A 16,209-nucleotide genomic window follows, 5' to 3' on the forward strand; every position below is an offset into this window, starting at 1 on the left:
CACTACCAACTCCAACCAGTGCCCAGTGTGGAAAAAGGAAAAAGAAATCTGCAGTGTGAAAGCAACCACGGGAGTCTCATACCCTCAAGCACGCCGCGCAGTCGAAGAAAAAACATCCAAACAGCCAGCCAAATCGTACGCTCAGGCCACGCAGACCCAGACCGTCTCCAGCGGTACACAGACCGATGCCATCCCAGAGCTCCCTCCTCTGAAGTGCCTCTCGCCTCTGACTCCTGAGCCTATGGCTCCCAAACCGACCGCCTCCACCAGCACGACCCAGACATCTGAGAACACTGATGCAGATGAACAGATGCCGTCTTCTCTTGAATCCCTGCCGGCTGTCTCTCCAGAGATCGCTCCGAAGCCGAAGCCTGTCGGTGCAAGCCGCTTCACTGGCTGGATGAGGGTCCAGAAGTCGAGTGGCTCCCGCCCCAAACCCTCAGCTCCCCTCACGGGTGATGGACAATCCAAGGATCGCCAGTCACGTCCACCGACTCGGGTGGCGATGGGGCGTAACCGCGCGCTGAGCTGGGCCTCGCCCAGCCGTGGTAACACATCTCGTCACCAATCATGAATAGATACACCATGCTCCAATGGAACTGCCGAGGCCTACTTTCCAAGTGGGCCGAATTAAAAAACTTTTTCTCCGTACTTACTCCTGTACTTATTGCGCTACAGGAAACTTGGTTTTTACCGACCGATCAGTACAATTTCAATTTATCAAACTACACATTATACAGACATGATGAGCTGTACGGACAGCGCCGCCATGGTGGTGTCGCATTATACGTAAACAACGATTATACACATTGTGAGCTTGATATACAGACAGATTTACAGGCCGTTGCGTGTACCATGTATGTCAACGGCAGGAACATCGATGTTTGCAGCATTTATATTCCTCCCGATTTTGATAATACAAACCTTCTTAGACAGCTTAACAATCTCACGGACCAGTTTCAAAACCCCTTTCTTCTTCTCGGCGATTTCAATGCCCACAGTCCGGCTTGGTTGGACACACAATCATTGAAACCCAGAGGAAGAGTTCTGGAAGATTTTCTTGATATGAATAGATTAGTAACACTCAACTGCAATCAACCGACACACTTTAATTTATCACATAATACAGAGTCAGCCATCGACTTATCTATTTCTTCTTCTCGCATTGCCCCTTGGTTCCACTGGACTGTTGATAGTGATATACACGATAGCGATCATTACCCGATTTTTCTTCGTTTTGGTTTTCCAGTCCCGGGTATCTGCTCTTTCATCCCCCGCTGGAATCTTGGCAAAGCTGATTGGATTAAATTCACAGAGTTGTGTGAATTTGAACACCACGAGCGCTTTGCAAATCCTGAAGACGGTATTTCATACATCACTGAAACATTAATATCAGCCGCAAAAGAGTGCATTCCTGAAACCAAGCCATGCAAAAAAGGAAATGCTGTACCGTGGTGGACACCCGCGGTTCGATTGGCTATAGCAAAAAGGAAAAGAGCCTTCCGTACTTACCTTAGACTTCGCACAGAACAAGTCTTAATTAACAGAAATAGGGAGCGCGCAAACGCTCAGCGAACTATTCGGGCAGCCAAGCGCGACTCCTGGACCCGATTTTTGTCTTCATTTACTTCTTCGACGTCTTTATGCAAGATTTGGGATTTAGTTCGTCGTTTATCCGGAAAACGCACAGCTGCAACTTTCCCGGTGCTTAGGCTTCCGGGAACAGCCAACACCATTAGTGAACCAAATGATGTCGTAAACTGTTTAGCTCAACAAGTTGCTTTCACGAGCTCAAATGAACGCTACCAACCACAGTTTATAGGTAGGGCTCGTCAACGATTTTTGCCTGACCCAGATACTTTTCTCTCAGATAACAACGAATACTACAATGTTCCCTTCACAGCACAGGAATTAAATGAGGCCATCGGTTCCGCCGGAAATACTTCCGTGGGGCCTGACAAACTTCATTATTCTTTCTTCCGCCATCTTTCGGAGAACTCGAAGCTTTTCATTCTTCAGACATTTAATGATCTGTTCTGCAAGCAGGTCTTCCCAGAGCATTGGAAAGAAAGTATAGTTGTAACTCTATTAAAACCAGGTAAAGCTAGGCATAACGCAAACAGTTATCGTCCTATAGCCATGACAAGCTGCATAGGCAAGCTTTTGGAAAGGATGGTCTCCAAACGTTTATCGTTTCACCTCGAACAGCAAGAGTTGCTTTCGAAATTCCAATGCGGGTTTCGAAAGCAACATTCTCCAATCGACCACTTGATCCGTTTGGAAAGTGATATACGGAAAGGCTATAAAAAGAAACAACATACTTCAGCAATTTTCCTTGACATTAAAAACGCTTTTGATATGGTGTACAGGCCGGCATTGATTCATAAATTAGGCCTGCTTGGCATCAAAGGACACTTGGCTTTTTATTTGTGCAACTTTCTCTCGGGAACCAGGCGTTTTCGTGTTCGGCTCCGCTCAGTATTTTCCAACACGTATGAAACACAGAATGGACTTCCACAAGGTAGCTGTTTATCTCCAATTCTTTTCAACATTATGATTGACGATTTATTTGAAAACATTCCTGCTGACACATCTTTCTCTCTCTTCGCCGATGACAGCGCCATTTGGTGTACCACACCTGACTATGACATCGGGATCCATCGTCTACAAATAGCACTACATAAAATAGAAAAATGGTCGGCCTTGTATGGTTTGGAATTTTCTCCGGAAAAAATCTGCGTTTATGATTTTTTCCAAACACAACATAACACAGCCATCTTCTCTCCCTACCTTGAACGGGACGCCAATTCCACTCGTTAAAACTTTTAAGTTCTTGGGAGTCGTCTTGGACCCCAGATTATCAATGGCACGTCATGTCAAACACGTTCAAACAAAATGCAAGAAAAGGTTAAATCTGTTCCGATGCCTCACCCAGGGCGTATTTTAAGGGATATTCACTGGGTCGGCAATCACATTTAGGGGCGGCATTTTGCACTCATAGGGGCGGCACTTGGCATCTGAGGGGGGCGCCATACCTACTGATATTTAATGACAAAAAAGACACGTTCGACGGTTCTTTTATAACTCTTTCTAAGTAATGATTTCAGATTCAACCTACCTAAGCTCAGCGGTATTACGTCTATTTTTCCGGGATATATACTAGTATTTCTCGTGTCATAATGCGACAAATGAACTATAATTTGACTTTACAAAAATTAATTTAAAAATTTTACCTGAGGTCAAGTTCATGACCTCACCATAAATAAAACATGTTGCATACCAGTCGATCCGTATCGTCAAGCTTAAAACATTCACGGTGTTTTATGGCTCTAGAACAGTGGTCGGCAGGTCGCACGAGTGGTGCCCACTTTATGGGCGCTGGACGGGGCCATTACCCCCACTTGTCATACCCCATTGCAAGCCCCATTGCTTACACAGCAAGGGTCGCTGATATTCGGCCATATCCTTTGACGCCTCTATTTTTCTGCATCTAAATAAAATGCAACACAATTAACTCTCTTTTTATGGAGAGGGAGAGCGGGTGGAGTAAGGATGAAGTCATACATTTTTTATTCATTAGTTACTCGCGTAATGAACAGCGTATTGATTTGTAACGATACGTTCATCCCCCCCCCCCCCAAGTTAAAGAATGGTATACCTACCTACTCAAATATTTTCGTGACCTCAGTGACATTTTCATTGAGTTTTTGAAATTTGAATGACCTTCACTCGGTAACTTTCTCTCCGGATCGGCCGGCGGACAAAACGCAAGCGAAGACAATGCGGGGAGTCCGGTGCTCTACCAACTGAGCTACGGAACAGGCAAATGCTCACCATAGATACACCAACTGAACGATCCCTTTATAACTTCAGCGATTGATAAGACAAACAGTGTGTAGGGGAGAGTGGGGCAAAGCGGCCACCCTAACGTTTCTAACGATGCCGACGCTTGATTTTTAAACTTAGAAAGATTCTTTCTATACCAATGTGATCCCTATTAAATTGTCTTTTATTCCAACTGCGTTTCATTTCCAAAGGCGTTCACATATGGGAGATATTGGCAAAACTTTAAACCTATAGCATATTGGCCACTTTGCCCCATCCCTGAGGCAAAGCGGCCACTGGCGACTTCTCAAGTCCCGATATGAGAAACAGAATAGTTCGCTCATGCACGACTAGGGTATTTGATGGTGACAAGGTTTAAGGGAAGATGGATGTTTACTTTGTTATCTTCCCACCTATTGCTAAACAAAGAAAGAATATTCTTGGAAAAACATTTAATTGCATAATTTGGTAACTCATGTAACCGAAAAGTGGCCAAGATGAATGCATGACGACACATTTGAATATAAATAATGTTTTTATCCAGATGGAAACAACTTATGACCAATTGGGGGCTGGCCACTTTGCCCCGGCCGCTTTGCCCCGCGCATACCGTCCGAGACAAAAATATTCCAGCTCAGCTATTAGTGGGGTAAAAAGCATTAAAATTGGTAGAAGGCATGTACGATAACCACGCAATGCATGGACAAAAACGCTTATAAAAATTCCAAACGGTTATGGAATAAAATAACATTTAAAAATTGTAAACATAATTGGTAACCTGGCAAGAAATGCTTTTCCGTGTTTCACTAAACAATGGCGATGGGCCTGAAACCCCGGTCTGGCTCATTCGAACGACCGCGAAGAGAAGTATAATTGGAAACCATAAATTGGAGCTAACGCCAGCTGTGGAGGGCTAAAACGATGGGTGGCCGCTTTGCCCCGGGTGGCCGCTTTGCCCCACTCTCCCCTAACTGTATATATAAAATGTAAGTCTCGAAATTGCTATGTCTTTGACCAAAGGTAAGGACAATTTTGCGACCCTTCCATTAGGTATAAGGAAATGGGAGAAAATCAGGGCATGCATGCCTCTTTTTATAGGTAGACAAATGTCAAAGTTAACGAATTTAAACATCATAAAACAATTAAAAATGAAACACTTAATCGGAAAATTGCCACCCACGACCCCTCGTTATGTCCTTGAGGTCATGTCAGGTTATGGAAGGCCTCCAGCAGTTTTTTCAATAACTTCTGATAGAGACATGCGACATGCCTGAGCGATGAAAACACCTTAGATGATTTCAGTTTGACGATACAAATCGACTGATATGCAACGTGACCTTTACCAGTCAGGTCAGGACCTGGACCTATGCTCAAATTTCCCAAATGACATTTGAATGTCAAATTATTGTTCATTCGACGCATCTCGACGAGAGGAGCACAGTACTGAAAAAACAATGTCATAACTTTCGTGAGTCAATAATTATTACAGTAAAAAGGTTCTTCATTAAAACAGCTCAGTAGAGGGGCGGAGGGGGTCCACTGTCCACTCCAACCCTCCCCGGCCCGGCACGGGTTAAACTAGTTGTGCTCTGGAGGTTAAGCCGTTGATGTTAGGTCAAGTCTGAGGACTTTATAGGAACGTTGAAGAGCAATCGAATGCGCTTTTTTCGCGGTGCTGTAGTTCTATTCTTCCCCGAGTTATGCGCCAGTTTGTCAATAAATGTTGAAACAGACAACATTTCACCCACATTTCACCTTTGATGACCTCTGGTCACCTGATATTTGACATTTGACTTGACCTAACCAAAGTACGGTTAACCAACTAACCCAAGTAGTTTTTGACACTCTTTCGAATGCCGCTTACCGCGTGTCGCTACGTGGCCCAGAAGCCAAGTTATAGGGGTCGGGAGGGGGGTTCAAACCTCAGCCCGGCGCCGGTTAAGGGAAGGCACTATCATTTTGGAGGCGCTGCAGATATGCTAAGGGACGACAGCATCACTTTGAGGCGCGCCACCAACTTTTTTAGGGCACTTAAACCACTTTGAGGGGCACCGCCGACACTGTGAGAAGCGCAGTTATCTCTTTGAGCGTTGGGGGTGGCACCATTACATTGGAGGGCGCCATGTGCGCAGTGATGTGGGGCAAAATGACAATGAGGAGCGCCTTCGATACTTAGAAGAGACGCCAACATTACTCGGGGGGGGGGGGGCAACATCACTTTTATTTTGAGGACGCCACCCCCACTGGCGGTCGCAGCCGCTAGCTAAAGGGGGGGGGGGGGGGCAAAATCAAACCCGCGGAACATAACATTTATCCGTCGACCGGGGGGGGGGGGGGGGAGGTGATCGGCTAAGTTTTTACGTGTGTAGCAAAGTCGACGCCACAAAGTGCCGCGCAGTTGGCATTTCTAATGCTACATCCATGTCATTCTTGCGTACAGTTTTTGAACTTAGCTTAAGCGAAATAGCCACTTCCATTTACCGTCCCAAGGTGTGCTCACCGGTCGGGCCGCCGCACCGTGGCGACAGATCGGAGCAGCATATAAAACCAAGAGAGCATTTTTAGACTATGGCATTTACCCATGACATAGTTGTGTGGCTGCTACTCCGACCTCTAGAGACCCCCACAGGTTCCTGGCTTTCAAATTTGGCATTGGGGGCCGCGCGCAGACTCCTGCGGGGCTTTGCAACGGCTCTATTGGGGCTCACTCAATCTGCCTAATCCTCAACTGCCAAAAAGACTGTCCCTGGGCCCTGGAGACTTCATCGGTCTCTGTCAGCCAAGGACCCACGCCGGCTCATGGGGCCCCGGCGCCGAAATATGAGGGAATCTGCTCGGAACCATCGGGACACGTTAGGCTCTGCAGGAGTTTGCGTGCGTTCTCAGAACTTCAGAAGTCCATCCCTGTATGTTTTCAATTAGAGACCAGTTTAGGGCCCTCAGAGACTAGTACAGGGCCTGCAAAGGCCATGCCACAAAGGCCGACATGGGGCCCTCAGAGGTCAGCGTAAGGTCCTAAAAGACCGGCATGGGCCGGCGTTGGACCCAGAGGCCAGCAAAGGGCCCTCAAAGGCCAAGATGGGCCATCAGAGGCCGGTACGGGCCCTTAGAGGCCGGCATCGGGTCTTCAACAGCAGTGCGGGCCCTCATAGGCGCCTAAGGTTAGTTTTGGGACCCCAGAGACAGAAATATAAGGCCACCAGAGACCGGTGTGAGGCCCTCAGACGCCGGTTTAGGGGCCCTCAAAGGCCAGTGGAGGGCCATCAGAGGTCGATCTGGGCTCTTAGCGGTCAGTGTGGGCGCTTGACCGCCACTGAAGGGCCCTCAGAGTTCAGTGTAGGACGCTCAAAGACCGGTGTGGGAGCTATTAGGTAACAGCTGGGCGTGGGTTTCTTGAGCCTCGTCACAATCGGATAACGGCCAGGGCCCAATACGCTCATGGGGGCCCAACGGTTGTTTGGGAGGGGGGGGGGCAAAATGATATGATGCCCCCTTATTTGCCCTTGGGGGGATGGCCCTGATGCCCCCCCTCCCCCCTCCGACCGCCACTGTGTACTGTGTACACAGGCCTCTGAGATGACATACTAGTTCATGCAATCTCTAATACGCAGGCCCCGGAGATCCCACGCTTATTCATAAGGAACCAAGCCGGCATACACCGGGCTTCTGAGGTGCACAGCACCAACCCATGAGGTCATACTTTAGTGTCGTAGAACCACGCTCATTTGGCAGGAGGATCTCATGTCAGCCAACGTTGTGCCTATGAGAGCCTCAAGTAAACCCAACCCGATATTCCACATAAAATAGAATACCTATATCTCACATCCGGCCATACTTGTGAACCGGTGCCAGCGACACTGACCGCCAAATTGACAGGATGTGAAACTGAGCCCACTCATGAGTGAAATTTACAGAGCTGGGCATTGCGCAACTTAGGTCCGCAACTCCGCAACTCCGCAACTAGCGGACTACCCTCATGGGAGCGGAGTTACGGATCGGCTACCGAGCCCCAAAAAGTTGCGGAGTTGCGAGTTGCGGAAGCGAAAAATTCTAAAGCGCAACCGCTACCGGGGCCGCCACCGAGATACGGGATTGAAGCGAGATACAGGTTCCAGGACAAATTCATTGTGTTTATCTCGTCAAGACTAATCAATTGATGTGCAACATGACCTATTTGGGTCAGGTCGTGACCTTGAACTGAAGTCAAATTTTAAATTTGACCTTTCGAGGTCATCTTATATATCATTGATGGCCTCGAAACGACGCGCCTTGGTGGAGAAATGCTATGGCGATTAGATTATTGACCTAGCTAAATTATGTTAGAAGTTATGCCCGATAAAAGCCGTTTTCACGAGTTAGAGCGTCTGAAGCTGAAATTCATCAAAATCCGGGAAAATTGGGAACATTTTCACTTTGATGACCTCTGGTGACCTTCAAAAGGATGCAGTGGTATGTCCTATCAGACATAGCACTGCACTTCAGGACGAAAACTGATAAAACATAGGTACCTAATAGAGATGGGTAGCGGAGTTGCGGAGTTGCGGAGTTGCGAGTTGCGGTTTCAAGATCTGAAAAATAGTTTCGGAGTTGCGATTGCGCTTTGGGTACCTCTGGTTGCGGAAAATAGCGGTAGCGGTTTCCAAATTTCGGTAGCGATGCCCACCTCTGGAAATTTACTTACTTTGCTGGTGCAAGAAAGACCTTTCACTAAACAAGAAAATGAAACGTACAAAAAGTTTTTGTAGGACTTTTGTTCGATCTGAAAAGGTGGGGCCAAAAGATAGTATGGCCCCACCTTTCAGCACCAAAGGGGGCCATGGCCCCCGTGCCCCCCCCCCTGGGACCGCCTATGGCCACCCCATTGTAAGGGGCGGCACTGTAACTTTAAGGACCGCCGCGGATACTTTAAGGAGCGGCTCCATCATATGGAGGGGCGCTACAGATCGTTAATGGGCGGCAATAGGTATGATATTTAGGGACTCCGATACTTCGAAGGGCGCCACCGTTTGTTTGAGGTTGACATCATCACTTTGAGGGGCACCACCGATACTGTTCGGGGCGCCACCGACACTATAAGGGGCGCCACCGACACTGCCAGGAGCACAGTCATCACTTTGACCGGCGCTTCTATGACATTTAAGGGCGCCGTGAGCACATTGGGGGGGGGGGGGGCGGCACCATGACGTTGAGGGGCGTTACGGAAGGTTTGAGGGGCGGCAACATGACATTGAGGAGCGCCTCCGACACTTCGAGGGACACCAGCATTTCTTTGAGAGGCGGCACCTTGACTTTTGAGGAGACACCACCGACACTGTAAGGGGCGGCACCATCACTTTGAGGGGCGCCACGGATGGTTTGAGAAGCGGCACCATTATGTATATGGAGGGACGCTACAGAAAGTTAGAGGGCGGCAACATTGTATTGATGAGTTCCTCCAAAACTTTGAAGGGCGCCACTGACACTGTAAGGGGCGGCACCAGCACTTTTAGGGGCGGCAGCATCATTTTGAAGGCCGCCACCGACTCGTTGACAGGAGACACCATCATGGGTGGAGAACCTGCCCCGGCCACCCCGGCCGTGGCCGGGGTAACTTTCAGCCTACCCCGGCGCGGCCGGGGTAACTTTTCCACTCTTGTAAATCCTAGAAGCTGTCTCCAAACGAGAAAAGAAAACTCGTTCTTCAAATGTTCACTACCATGGGCCGTGGACGTAATACCTATTGCAAATAAGGTAACTAACTATTTGCTTAACATACCATAATCTCCAACCCCAGGACCCGCGTGTGGTCGCCAATGCCAAGACTGCTCTCAAATCGGGTTCAGTTTCGAAAATTTGGCGCGTTTTCGGCGCACTTTTTCTGAAACAATGCTTGACCTCGCTGCCTTCGACTGGCCTGCCAGTGCCAAAGACCGCAACCATACCTGTTTATAATAGCGTAGGTACTCGTCAGGATGCTCATAAACACCGAGCGTCCGTTGCACGCTTCGAAATCGGACTGTTGTATCCGGGACGCGTACTCTTGCCACGCGAAGTCCAACGCTCTACCGACTGAGCTGCGAGACCGGGACCGGTCGATATTCCTGGATCGACTCCCTGTTTGTTTTATAGGAGGTTGAGCTGCCCAACATTGAAGAAGGCTGCGTAAGGGGTTTGCTTATGATGACCGTTGACAACAATGTAAGCATATCGTCTTTCCGACTATTGGTCGCCGGCCGGGGTAACTTTTTCAAACATTCTCCACCCATGGACACCATCACATTTAGGGGCGTCACTGGCACTTTGAGGGAGGCACCATCACACTGAGGGGCGCCACCGATGCTGAAAGGGGCGGCATCATCTTCTTGGGGGCGGCATCATCTGCTTGAGGGGCAGCTCCATCACAATGAGGGGCGATGTGGATACCTAGAGGGGCGGCACCATTATATTGGTGGGTTCCTCTGACACTCCGAAGAGCGTCACTGACACTATGAGGGGCGGCACTAACACTTTAAGGGGCGGCAGCATCATTTTGAGGGGTGCCACCGACTCGTTGGCGGGCAGCACCATGACATTCAGGGGCGCCACCGGCACTTTGAGGGCGGCACCAGCACATTGAGGGGCGCCACCGATACTGAAAGGGGCGGCATCATCTTCTTGAGGGGCGGTATCATCACATTGCGGGGCTCCACAGATGTTTAGAAGGGCGGCACCATTAGGTACATTGAGTGGGGCTACTAACAGATTTAGGGGCGGCACTGTCACATTGAGTTGCGGGATCATCACTTTCTATAGACGGCTGCTTCACTTTAAGAGGCGGCATTATCATTTCGGAGGGCAGCAGCCTCACTATGAATGACGGCACCTAGCCTGCATGTGCGTGCTGCATCCTAGAGGGGGCGGCAACTGGGTCGGCAAACGGCTGTCACTGGGTCGGCATTCTCCGTGACTGGGTCGGCAATTGCCGACCCAGTTAACATGTTAAAATACGCCCTGATACTACTCAAAAATTAAACAATATCCGTCACACGCAGCTCACACAGCTATATCCGTTCTTCCTCGGCTGCATTTCAGTTACCTCGGTCGATGCGAGAGACGGACCGGGCTTACATTGGCCTCACGAACAAGAAAATATCAAACTGATTTAGGATACGAGTTACCAAATGTCCCACCACTACCGCATTGTGCCGTATCGCCTTGGACGGCTCATCCACTTTCGGTGTCCTTTTTGTTTACGGCTCGTAAGGATTCTCTCTCTCACGGCGAAGTGAAGCAAGCTTTTCTTAGTTTTCAGGCGTCCAATGCTCTTTTCCATTTTGTTTACACAGATGCCTCAAAACAAAACAACACGGTCGGCATCGGTATATTCGCTCCAGAATATCCACAAACACTTGTAAGGGTACAAAATGATATTTCTGTCTACTCTGCTGAGCTACACGCAATTTTCCTCGCTCTCAAACTTATTCGCCATCACCACATTCAAATGGCATGCATATGTTCCGATTCCAAATCAGCAGTTTTAGGCCTTTTGCAACCTGATACCACGCAACATATTTGTTTAAACATACTTACTTTGCACCAACAACTTATCGACAACGGAGTTAAAATACAGTTTTTGTGGATACCTGGGCATAGCGGCATATATGGCAACGAAAAAGCAGAACAATACGCCAAGCAAGCCCTAGCGATTCAAGACATCACCGCGATCCCTTATACCTCCAGCAATATTCGAGCCTCCATAAAACAACATTGTTACCATTTCTGGCAAAACAGTTGGGACACCGATGGTATTGGCACACACCTTCATCGTATTAAACCGTATATACAACATTGGTCATCATCAAGTCGAAAATCCAGGAGAGAAGAAAAGGTTTTGGCAAGACTACGAATCGGACATACTTACTTAACTCATTCTCACATATTCAATCGACAGCCAAGGCCTACTTGTCCTTCTTGTAGGTCTCCTCTTACAATCGAACACATTATAGTACATTGTCGTAAATATCATATACATCGTAAACCAATAAATGACTACTGCCGGGCACATGATGTACAAATGAATCTACCCATCGTTCTTGGTGATGATCATCCTGCATTAATACAACTTCTCTTCTCTTTTCTCCTTAAAACGGATCTTCTTCATCGTCTGTAGGTTCACTAGTTTCTTCATTCAGTTTATTTAATTCGACTTCGTTAACACACCGGTGCGAAATGGTCTAAAAGACCGAAGCACCTAACCAACAAAAGAAAGAAAGAAAGTCACTTGGACGTAACCTGATGACCTAACCTTGAATGACCTAAGTCTGAAAGTTACGCAGCATGTGTGAAAAAGATGTATGAAAAGGTGTGCCAAAAACGGCGGCGCTACACATCGCCGTTTTCGAGATATTTACATAAATCCACATAGGGTGTCCAAGCATCCCCACCGCTCGGCGCGGATAATTTTTTGCACGTGCAGAGCGCACCTTTGGGGGCCACCAGGAGATGGATATGCTCAATAACTATGCTGGAATGCATTCTGGGTGGCCTGTGTATATTTGGCACTTTGAGCTTGCCAGCCCTACCCGCATATGTCACCGTGTACCCCAGCACGCCTATTTGTACAGCACCTTAAAGCGCGTGTCCAGTAGTGTCAGTGTGCCAAATTTGGTGTGCCTAGGTCAAGGTTTTCCGGAATCGGAGGATGCCTCCTCAAAACATGTTTTTGGCCACTAGCGCGTGCATTCCGCACCCCCTGATGCCGAGCATACCATATGTTAGTGGTCGAACACTGGGACATGTGACCTGTGAGTTTGGCACCTGTGCCGCCCTTCGTTTGATTTGAAGCGTCGCTTAAAAAGGGACTATCCCACCTTCTAAAATGTTGTTAAAACCAGTTAAATTGTGCCCGACTTTATAGATTGGATGACCAGGAACACGGTTCTGGCATTTATTTTTCATTAAACATCTTAGGCTTCCCGTATTCCAAACACAAACTTTCAAATATGTGACGTCACAGCCCAAAATTACCTCCTTCCCCAGGCCACATTACTGTCATAAAGCTGATTCTTTTTGCTCTGTAGGCACCGCAACAAAGTTCAGACCAAGTTTTAAGTGATTTTTCAACGAACAAACCCATTTAAATCAGAATGACTAAACGAGGTGACGTCACCTAACGGTCGCTCCATGTTGAAGATAGGGCCTTGTACAGTCTGTCTTAAAAGTACCGCGCAAAGTGACGGTGGATCCATCAAGCCTGACCGAGGAAGGGCCTGCTATAATTTGAAAGTCACCGAACCAATGGAGCTGGGGAATGGACGAGGATGTCCATTGCTTCGGTGACTCAAATTTGGCAGTCCTTCATCGGTCAGGCTTGATGGATCCACCGTCACTTTGCGCGGTACTTTTAAGACAGACTGTACAAGGCCCATTTTCAAATGAAGGGAACGAATTTCTTCAACACCAAGAGGCCGCGGGGGTTGCAACCTAGATAGATAGTGGTTTTGGAACCTCGCCGCAAACTTGGCTATCTCAACTCAAACCCCATGTTAAAGGTGGGATAGTCCCTTTAAACGTTTTTACCCTTTGTAAGTTTGTCGGCACGTGGCACGCGCCATGTGACACCGGGTGACATGTGACATCCATCATCGCCTTCCTCAAGGAATTACCCGTCGAACGGTACCACCAGCATCTCGATCCGATCATCCGTTTGGACGCAATTCTAATTGTATTGGCTCGATGACCTTCCAGAGCACGGCTTTTTGGCAACGTAAAATGGCGCCTTGTCGGCTTCACCTGAATGGAGGTGGTTGCGGGTCCAGTTTATTTATACGTCCGTGTTTGTTGCACATGGATTCGAGAATCTGTATTACCGTACGTATTGATTTTTCCACCATCTAGCGGCTGAAAATAAAACCATACGCGGCTGAGCACAAAATCCTGACTGAAGGAAAATAGTTCAGCGTTAAGTTACAATTGCTCTACAAATTTCGCTTACTTTTGAAAGAAAGTTGTTCTCCAATAATCTTTATTATATTTTCTTGAAAAATTTGAAGAAAAATATTTATTTAATTTTCTTTTATATTTCGAATATCTCACCGTCGCCTGGCAACGGAAGCCATCTCCATAGCTACCGAGCGTTCATTTGTCAACAAACGAGGTGGGAGGTCGTGGGCCGGTTGCCTTGGTGAATTTGTCGTTTTGAGGTAGCACGTGTATATTGGTATGCACTAATACCCTCGTAAATAACTGAATGAATGTGTCCCTTGTCGTTTAATGATGAGTGTGATCCCCACGCCAGAAGTAGATTGAGATTGGGATGGGGCTGGGGGACTGTCCTGCATCTGGATCCGTCGATATTGTCGTGATGACATGTGATTCAACAAATGCATTGCATCCCATTTCAAATTTGAATTTGATTGATCATGATTAGCTAGTGTACCATGTAATGCCCCATTCAAATTGATAAAATGATTGGTATGCTGCCAAAATCACCACTTTCCACCCTATAGGCCCAAAATTGAATAAATGATCCACACCATTTTGTCACAAGTCATATCAGCTTAGAAAATACCTAGTTCATACAATGATTTAATGCAAGAAAATCAGGTGCACTACAAGCAGAAATAACCAAAGTTTCTAATCTAAGCCGACCAAATGTTACCGAACATAACTAGTGTAACCTTACCTGGCTCTGTGGTTGGTTGTGGTGCGGCATGTAAATGTTTTGTGTACAAAGCTTTTATAACATTTGTAAAATTTACAAAGTAGGTATTGTAAGTATTGCTGTGTGATGTCTCTTTCAAGTGGTGAAGAAGGGTGTGTTCTTTCCTTTTCATTTTGTCAATTTTGATTTCTCCAATTTTTAAGGGTGTAAAAAGCGGATATAGCTGATTCCTGATATGCCTATCAATACCTGCCTATCTCTGTCAGCCAGTTGCAGTGAAGATATCTCAAACTGCCACAAGTTTGTATCAATATCAATATTGCTCTTTGCATCTAAACCAAAGGTCACTGTTCACTGCTTAGCCATGCTCACTTACATGCTGAATTTAACTGTGAAGGCCTGTGAGCTAACTGGTTTCACCACCAAGTATGCAATGAAGCATTATCAGCTTGGTTGGCTCTGAATCATGCTAGCAAGCTGAATTGTATTAACTTTTCTGCATGCAATAAGGATAAGTTTTCAGCAATGGGGTGTAGACTGCAGAGTATAAACTATAATCCAAACCATGGAAATTGGAATAGCCACTACAACTGCTAGCCCAAGTGGCAAATATTTTGGGGGAGTGAAGTCACAAGTGAAGTTAGAAATCAAGGTAGAAATTTTACTTTTGTCTTTACCTTGTTCAGTCACTTTGTGCAGATTAGACATTCAGGCCTCAGGCAGCAGCTGCTAAGGGACTGGCATTACCGGGGCTAAAGATTTTCCTATTAAACCAGCTATTGAGCATAGGCTACTATCAGGGTTTTGAATACAAAATTTACATGGCAGGTAATAATTATGATGTATGAATGCATATTTATAATGTTTTGCGAGCACTTGTTCTGCTTGGAAGTTGTTGTCTTAAACTGTCAAAGATAAACACCCCTACCTACTGTTCTGTCTGCACTGTGATTTTCAGTACCAGATTCTGATGGCAGATGGCAGTGCCACTTGCCTGTGTGTAATGTATTTATTTATCTAGAGTTTATTATAATTTTGAATTTCCTCACCTCACTTGGGGAGTGGGAGTTGTGTACAATACCATCATCTGTTTTTCCTTACTTATGCCTATCTTTTCACTATACCCTGGTCAGTTTTCAGGGTGCTGGACAGTGGATATCACAATTCACATGGATTAGGTACATACATGACACATACCTTATGATTATGCTGTTTTTATGTTTTATGATCTCAAATCACTGAAACCAATGTCTGGGTCCTTATGATTTAACATTTCCATTAGATATTGGATATTGTGAATTTGCTTGTGAAATTGTTCCACATTGAATTGTCCCATATCCAATAGTTTATGTCAATTTTATTGAAATGTGGTCCATAACCATTGGTAGTAAGTCCCATTTTTCATACATTTGCTACCTAATAGGTTGGAAATTGGAATCATATTTACTTACCTAGGTAGGCCAATGCCATAGACAATATATTGCATATCAGCAATGTAATAAGGTTATTAATGTTTTGCGAGCACTACCAGATTTGCTTAGGAATTTGTAGATGTGAGGAAAAATGCATCCATAGGCATTCCATACCAACTCACCTTGTCCATACCATATCCATTCAGGCCTGTACTATGCTGCCTGTTGCAGTTAAATGGTGAAGGCTGGCTAAATGATATTGAGTTAACTGGATTTACAATGCAGACTGCCACTGCTTCTGACCAAATCAGTATCTCTTCATCTCCTCATGTCAAGGTAACCCTAGCATTG

The 16,209-nt window shown here is 46.5% G+C and overlaps 1 protein-coding gene across 48 annotated transcripts in view; it reads left to right on the forward strand.

Moving 5' to 3' along the window:
- The first annotated feature begins 13,817 nt into the window (after window positions 1-13,817).
- Window positions 13,818-16,209, forward strand: part of LOC122376004 (transcription factor RFX3-like) — a 28,207-nt gene continuing 25,815 nt past the window's right edge. For 10 of the 48 annotated variants that reach the window (XM_043355717.1, XM_043355925.1, XM_043355858.1 and 7 more), the window contains exon 1: window positions 13,964-14,002. The gene's annotated coding sequence lies outside the window, so the exon portion shown is untranslated. Of the gene's footprint in view, window positions 14,003-16,209 lie in introns of all 48 variants that reach the window. The other 38 variants (XM_043355894.1, XM_043355966.1, XM_043355833.1 and 35 more) reach the window with 13 other exon arrangements.

Source organism: Amphibalanus amphitrite, unplaced genomic scaffold, assembly GCF_019059575.1.
Source record: "Amphibalanus amphitrite isolate SeventyFive unplaced genomic scaffold, NRLGWU_Aamphi_draft 000042F_arrow, whole genome shotgun sequence".
NCBI lineage: Eukaryota > Metazoa > Arthropoda > Thecostraca > Balanomorpha > Balanidae > Amphibalanus > Amphibalanus amphitrite.